The following is a 7,769-nucleotide window of genomic DNA, read 5'->3' as shown; positions in this document are numbered from 1 at the left end:
CAGGCAGTGGTGGACGCCCCCGTCCTGCTAGTTCCTCTTCTGCCTCATCCCGCGGCTGTGGGGAGAGGAGCAGGGCGGGCCCAGGCGGGACTCCACAGGGGCCAGCTCAGACTTGATTGCCAGAGAGGCGAGGCAGGAGAGAGCATGCACCAGCAGCACTAGCGTCACCAGGAGAGCCCCTGTTGGAGCGCCGACCGGGGAGTGCCAGCCAGGGAAGGTAACCAAGTCGCCCCCTGCCTCGGCGACCCCCTGAGCAGGGAGCATGGGGGCTGGGCCTGGCTCCTTGGGGGAAGTATCAGTTCCAACTCTGAGCTCGGTCATGGAATGAGCCAAACCCTGTCGGGTCAGGCTGTGGCTGGGCTTAGCTGGGCTAGGTGGGCCCGTGGGGGCACTGGGACGGCCTGCCACTAGGCTCCTGTTCCCAGTGGGAATGGACAGTCTCACCTTGGCTTCCCTGAAGGGCGCGGCTCAGGGACTGCAAAGCACTGCTGAGCCTTAAAGCAACCGAGCCGGCACAATGCCCCCTTGGTGCCCATTCATGCCACTCCCTTGGTGCCACCCTGCACCATGTGCCTGCGGAGTGGCATGCTGGGAAAGAGCCCAGCAGCAGCGGGCATCATCCCTGCTGGGTTTGGCTGTGCTGGGCTCCACTGGGGGCCCTGCTGGCCCTGGGAGGCTGGCGGCACTGCTGGGCACAGGGCCCCTGCCCCTCGGCTGTGCTGGGGAGTTTGGCACCAGGGATTTTTCCTGTTGCTGGGGGTGAACTCGGCGCTGGGCCATGCAGGGAGGGGAGCGCGCCCTGTCACCACCAGAAGCATGGAGAGCCAGAGGGACCGGGCATGGGGTGCACCGTTCTGCACCCTGTGTGTGCCCTGCTGGAACCAGGGCAAGAGCGTCACGTGACACTGGCAAGGGGGCAGTGACGCCCAGCCCACACCGGCTCAGCACAACCCCTGCCAGCTCCGGGGGGCGTGACTCCTGGGGGAGATCAGCTTGACCCTTTGCTGGCTTGCTGGGTGTGGACTCCCTCTGACTCACCAGCCGTGGTATGCCTGGCAGCGGGGCTGCATGCTGCAGGGGCTGCTGGGTCCCCACTGCCCAGCACCTTGGCTGGTCCTTACAGTGAGCTCCAGCGGGTGCAAAGCGCTGCCGGGCATAAGGAGAACGTTTCTCACGCTCAGCACGGCTGTACATGAGGCAGGCCCAGGGAGCTTGCCTGGTAGCTGCAGCATCCTGCTCTTGGGTTCCTCTCTCTACCTAGGGGCTCCAGGGGAGGCAGCGCAGCCTAGTGGATAGACTGGGACTCAGGGTGCCTGGGTTCTATTCCTAGCTCTGGCAAGGCCACCTGGGGTGCCCCAGGCAAGTCACTTTGCCACCCGTGCCTCGGTTTTCCCATCCTGGCCTCCTTTGTGGAGTGCTTTGAAAGCTACGGATGAGAAGCGCTAGGGACCGCATAGGCGCTCAAAGGGTTAAAGTGGCTGCTGTATCACAGCAACCCAGGAGCGGGTTCTGTCAGGCCCACACCCTAGGCAGTGTTCATGCCTGATGCAGCTGTATTCCTCCCCCCGCCCCAGGGCACTGCAGATTATACAGCACCCGGCGCCTGAGCCTGTCAGAGGGGAGGGACCTGGGATCCACCCCCCCCCCTCCCCGGCTGGCTCCACATGCTGCCTGGCTCCCCAGCTAGGCCATGCATTTCCCCTTGCCCCAGACGCTTTGCTGGATGTAGGAGCCTGGCCCCGGGAATGGCTCTGCTCCCCTATCGGCCTTCGTAGGGCCCAGTGCACAGCCTGTGGGTGGCAGGACTGTGCTACATGGACTGGCCAGCGTGGGAAGGGGGCTCGGCAGTGGTCGCTGGCTCCCCTAAGGACCCAGTGGCAGAGCAGGGCGAGCTTCCATAGTGTAATCCTCCGGGAGACGCCGGATGGGAGCCTGGTCCCTTCCGTGCCCTGGCACTAGAGAGTCTGGGCACATGCATCTCCGAACAGGCCCTCCAACCCAGGGAGAGTCCATCCCTCCCAGTCCATCCCCTGCCTGCGAATGGTGCCGCCAGCTTCCGCCCCGCCTTGGGCTAGGCCTGTGCCGTCCCTACTGGGCTCAGCCCAGGCCAGCTGCCGTGCGAGCGGCTGGTGTTGGCATGTGTGAGTGGCCCCAGCAGGTATCAGAGGCAGCTACTGATGCCCTTTGGATGGGTGGGAGGGGCTCAGGTCATTGGTCATTACGTCCCCACTGGGACAGCTGCCTGCCTTCCACCATGGCTTGGTTCCCACCAGCATTGCTGCCGTGTCCTTGTCCGTATCTGTCTCTCCCTGCCGGCCTGGCCACCTCTGACTCAGCACGACACTACTAATCCCGAACGGCTCCTCCCTGGGCCCAAGCTGAGCGGGGTTCTCCCCAATGGGCGGGTGGAGACGCAAGTCACAGCGTGAGTGAGTCACTTACAGACCAGAGCGAGCCCCTGGCTCCGAGTCCCCTGGTCTGACTCCTGGGCATGGCAGGCCGGGCCAGTTCATTCAAACCCCGCTCAGCAGAGCGTCTGTCCCAGCTGGCGGTTGCTTGGTGGCTCGGCTGTCGTGAGTGGGTCTGGCAATCACAGCGCAGTTCCTAAGTGTCCTCCCCCCCCAACCTACCACCACCGTGCCCAGGAACCGGCGCTCCCAACTCTGGCCACCGCTGCTTTCAATTACGCCCGGGGCTCCCACCCCCAGCTGTGGCAGCTTTTGCTGCTTTGTGGGAAATGTGATGACTCAGCAGCCCCTGACTTTTCCGGCCCGGTTCCAGCCACTGGGCGGAGAAGCCTCCCGAGATTGTTTTTGGGTCAGGCGCAGCTTGAGGTTTTGGTGTCGGCAGGGGTGGGGGAGTGGCGGGGGACAGGAAGGGAAATTCTGGCTTCCACAGCCCCTGCAGGCTCTCCCAGCACCCGGCCTGCACGGCTGCAACGGGGCCATGCAGCGAGTGGTGCATTGCACCCGGCTCAGCCCTAATGAGAGGCTTGTTCACTCCTGTAGGGACGGCTACAGCTGCCTGCCACAGCCCTGTGGTGCGGGGGACTGGGCCGGGACTGACCCTGGCTCCACGTCGGGGCGTGTCCGTGTCAGAGTGCGGCTCTGAGTGGTTTGAGCTGATCTCAAGAATGGGTCTGATCCAGACCCCTTGAGCTCTGGGATGACTCCGCTCCAGAGCTCAAACTCCCCACAGCAGGAGCGTTTGGACCCAAGGGTTTGGTTCTGGGAGGCGGAGTTTGGAGCCAGGGAATCAGATCCGGCCTGTTCCTGTCCTCAGTGAGGCTGGGTGGGGATGGGTGGCAGCTCCATCCAGGCAGTCTGACCTCCTTCCCCCCCCTCCGCTGTTCCATTAGATTTGCATCCATTTGCATGATTCTTCCCTGCCCTCATGCTGAGAGACAGGGACATGAGACACGCAGGAGGGCTGGGGAAGATATCTCAGCCCAGGACAGGCGCCCGGAGGGCACTGACTAATACCCCAGGGGCTGGTACCCACTCACCTCCCTGGTTGTGGGGGCACTGACTAATACCCCAGGGGCTGGTACCCACTCACCTCCCTGGTTGTCATTACAGTTCTTTGCGCAGGCTCCTCTCCCTTGATTTCCAGGTCGGCAGAGCAGCTGGTTCCATTCCTGCGGCTGCCTGACAGCACGTTGCCTTTGCTGCTCCATCCCCTGCCCCCTCTTTAGACCCTGACTTTAGCAGGCTCGAGCCATTTCCGGGGCTCCGCACACCTGCCTGGCTGAGCAAAGCCGCGGCGGATGGTGTTTCTCCGATTGCCTGCAATGTGAGCAGTTTTGATCGCTGCAGCTGGTCGAGTCCAACATTGCAGGGAATGTTTGAGGGCCCCCCCGGGCACAGCCCTGTTGATTTGGGGGAAAACAGGAAACACCCTTTACTCCTTGTGCTCACTGCTGAGAGCCCCCTAGCAGCTGTGGGGCAGAGAGAAGAGGGAAGAGCTATGCTCAGCCAGGTGAGAAAGGTCATTCCTTCCTCCCGCCTAGTGCTGCCTCCCCAAGACCTGCTCCCTCTGCCCAACTCTTCCAACCCAGGGGGAAGAAAGGTACTTTGGAGGGGGCCCCACAGTATGGGGGAAGGGGGTGCAGGGAGTCCCTGAAATACAGGGGGTGGGAGGGTGGCAGACAGGGAGCTTGTGAGGGTGGATGGAGGAATGCAAGGAGGGGGCTGAAGCTCACTGTGAATGGGGCAGGGCAGAGGAATGGGGGGGGGGATCGAGGGGAATTACCGAGACTCAGTGGGGCAGGGAGATAGCCAGCACCAGGCTGGGAAGGGGTCCCAGCGGTTCCTACCTGCTCCCTGGTGCCATGGCAGCCGTGCCAGCCCCTCCAGGTCCCGCCCTCGCCTCCCTTCTCCCACCCCCCCAGGCGTGCATGAGTTTATATGGGCGGAGCCCCCACAATATTTCCACTGTGGAGGTGCTAACCCTTTCTGCTCCCCCTGGCCCGGGCCAGGAGCCCCTGGTGTGTGCAGCGAACTCGGGCACCAAGCTGCAAAGCGTGCAGCCGTCTGGTTTATCTGCTTCGCACAGAGTCCCGCCCGCTGTCCTGTCTTCACTCGGGGCACCCATGCCAGTCAGCGCCCAGTCCTTAGCCAGCTCACCTGAGTTCTAGTGGCTAGAGCACTAGGCTGGGGCTCAGGAGACCAGGGCTGTATTCCCAGCTCTGCTGGGTGACCTTGAGCATGTCACTTGCCCTTCCTGGGTCTCAGTTTGCCCATCTGTAAAATGGGGTTAATGATACTGACCTCCCTTGTAAAGCACTTTAAGGTATATAGATGAAAAGATGACACGAGCTAGGGATTATTATTTATTATATGAGTTGCCTTGCCCCTGGCCCTCTGCTATAGCATGGAAACCCTGGGTTAGCTTTGGAGGTGTCTTCTTTCTCCTCAGCTGCCATTTCATTTAAGTCTTGTGTATGCTGGTTGACTTGTGAGAGCGTACCCCGTAGGCCGTGCTGTGCCTAAGAGCGACTGCTTAGGAGAGGTTTAGGTAGAAGAGCTGCACTCCGTCGGACAATGAGCATTTCTCCATGGGCTGCTTCTGCACCCAGAGAAACAGAACCAGCCACCGCAATAGTGCCCTCCAGTGCCTTGATTCTCAGTAATGTCACCCAGATTTTTAAACCATCTGTTTCAATCATCTCTGCTGCCATTATTAACACCTGGGTAGTGGAAAAGGTCTTTAATGTTCTGAACTTTAATGTGTCAGGCTGGCCTCAAAGCGTGTTTGTGAGTAAACACCTGAGCATGCCTTGCTGTGACTCAGTCACATGACTCACGAGGGATTTTACAAACACTGGGGATTTGAGGATCCCAAAAGCATGTGATTCACCAGGGACAATGCTATTTGCAACTCACTAGCCAATCAGGGAGAAGACACAACAGTAACAATCCCTAGCTCTTATCTAGCCCTTTTTATCAGGAGATCTCAAAGCTCTTCACAAAGGTGAGTATCATTATCCCAGTTTTACAGATGGGGAAACTGAGGTACTGAGCAGCAAGGTGACCAGCCTGAGGTTACCAAGCAGGCCCATGGCAGAACCAGGACTAGAACCACATGATATCCAATACTTAGGTGACCAAATACACAACACACACAGTTGCTGTGGCTGTTGTTTATGTTCTGGTAGCAGCTGGAAGTCCCAAATCCAGATCAGATTCCCCATGTGGTCAGGCACTGTACGGGCATAGAATCATAGAATATCAGGGTTGGAAGGGACCTCAGGAGGTCATCTAGTCCAACCCCCTGCTCAAAACAGGACCAATTCCCAACTAAATCATCCCAGCCAGGGCTTTGTCAAGCCGGGCCTTAAAACCCTGTAAGGAAGGAGATTCCACCACCTCCCTAGGTAACTCATTCCAGTGCTTCACCAACCTCCTAGTGAAATAGTGTTTCCTAATATCCAACCTAGACCTCCCCCACTGCAACTTGAGACCATTGCTCCTTGTTCTGTCATCTGCCACCACTGAGAACAGCCAAGCTCCATCCTCTTTGGAACCCCCCCTCAGGTAGTTGAAAGCAGCTATCAAATCCCCCCTCATTCTTCTCTTCTGGAGACTAAACAGTCCCAGTTCCCTCAACCTCTCCTCATAAGTCATGTGCTCCAGACCCCTAATCATTTTTGTTACCCTCCGCTGGACTCTTTCCAATTTTTCCACATCCTTCTTGTAGTGTGGGGCCCAAAACTGGACACAGTACTCCAGATGAGGCCTCACCAATGTTGAATAAAGGGGAACAATCACGTTCCTCGATCTGCTGGCAATGCCCCTACTTATTCAGCCCAAAATGCCGTTAGCCTTCTTGGCAACAAGAGCACACTGTTGACTCATATCAGCTTCTCGTCCACTGTGACCCCTAGGTCCTTTTCTGCAGAACTGCTACCTAGCCATTCGGTCCCTAGTCTGTAGCTGTGCATGGGATTCTTCCGTCCTAAGTGCAGGACTCTGCACTTGTCCTTGTTGAACCTCATCAGATTTCTTTTGGCCCAATCCTCTAATTTGTCTAGGTCCCTCTGTATCCGATCCCTACCCTCTAGTGTATCTACCACGCCTCCCAGTTTAGTGTCATCTGCAAACTTGCTGAGAGTGCAGTCCATACCATCCTCCAGATCATTAATAAAGACATTAAACAAAACCGGCCCCAGGACCGACCCCTGGGGCACTCCGCTTGAAACCGGCTGCCAACTAGACATGGAGCCATTGATCACTACCCGTTGCGCCCGACGATCTAGCCAGCTTTCTATCCACCTTACAGTCCATTCATACAGCCCATACTTCTTTAAGTTGGCGGCAAGAATACTGTGGGAGACCGTATCAAAAGCTTTGCTAAAGTCAAGGAATAACACATCCACTGCTTTCCCCTCATCCACAGAGCCAGTTATCTCATCATAGAAGGCAATTAGGTTAGTCAGGCACGACTTCCCCTTGGTGAATCCATGCTGACTGTTCCTGATCACTTTCCTCTCCTCTAAGTGCTTCATAATTGATTCCTTGAGGACCTGCTCCATGATTTTTCCAGGGACTGAGGTGAGGCTGACTGGCCTGTAGTTCCCCGGATCCTCCTTCTTCCCTTTTTTAAAGATGGGCACTACAATAGCCTTTTTCCAGTCATCTGGGACCTCCCCTGATCGCCATGAGTTTTCAAAAATAATGGCTAATGGCTCTGCAATCTCATCCGCCAACTCCTTTAGCACCCTCGGATGCAGCGCATCTGGCCCCATGGACTTGTGCACATCCAGTTTTTCTAAATAGTCCCGAACCACTTCTTTCTCCACAGAGGGCTGGTCACCTTCTCCCCATACTGTGCTGCCCAGTGCAGCAGTCTGGGAGCTGACCTTGTTCGTGAAGACAGAGGCAAAAAAATAATTGAGTACATTAGCTTTTTCCACATCCTCAGTCACTAGGTTGCCTCCCTCATTCAGTAAGGGGCCCACACTTTCCTTGACTTTCTTCTTGTTGCTAACATTCCTGAAGAAACCTTTCTTGTTATTCTTAACATCTCTTGCTAGCTGCAACTCCAAGTGTGATTTGGCCTTCCTGATTTCACTCCTGCATGCCTGAGCAATATTTTTATATTCCTCCCTGGTCATTTGTCCAATCTTCCACTTCTTGTAAGCTTCTTTTTTGCGTTTAAGATCAGCAAGGATTTCACTGTTTAGCCAAGCTGGTCGCCTGCCATATTTACTATTCTTTCTACATGTAACCCTTCTGCCCATCTAAGTTGGCAGCAACAAGGGCCGGGTT

Source organism: Terrapene carolina, unplaced genomic scaffold, assembly GCF_002925995.2.
Source record: "Terrapene carolina triunguis isolate 2854851 unplaced genomic scaffold, T_m_triunguis-2.0 Scaffold191, whole genome shotgun sequence".
Taxonomy (NCBI): domain Eukaryota; kingdom Metazoa; phylum Chordata; order Testudines; family Emydidae; genus Terrapene; species Terrapene triunguis.
This window is presented reverse-complemented; position numbering follows the sequence as displayed.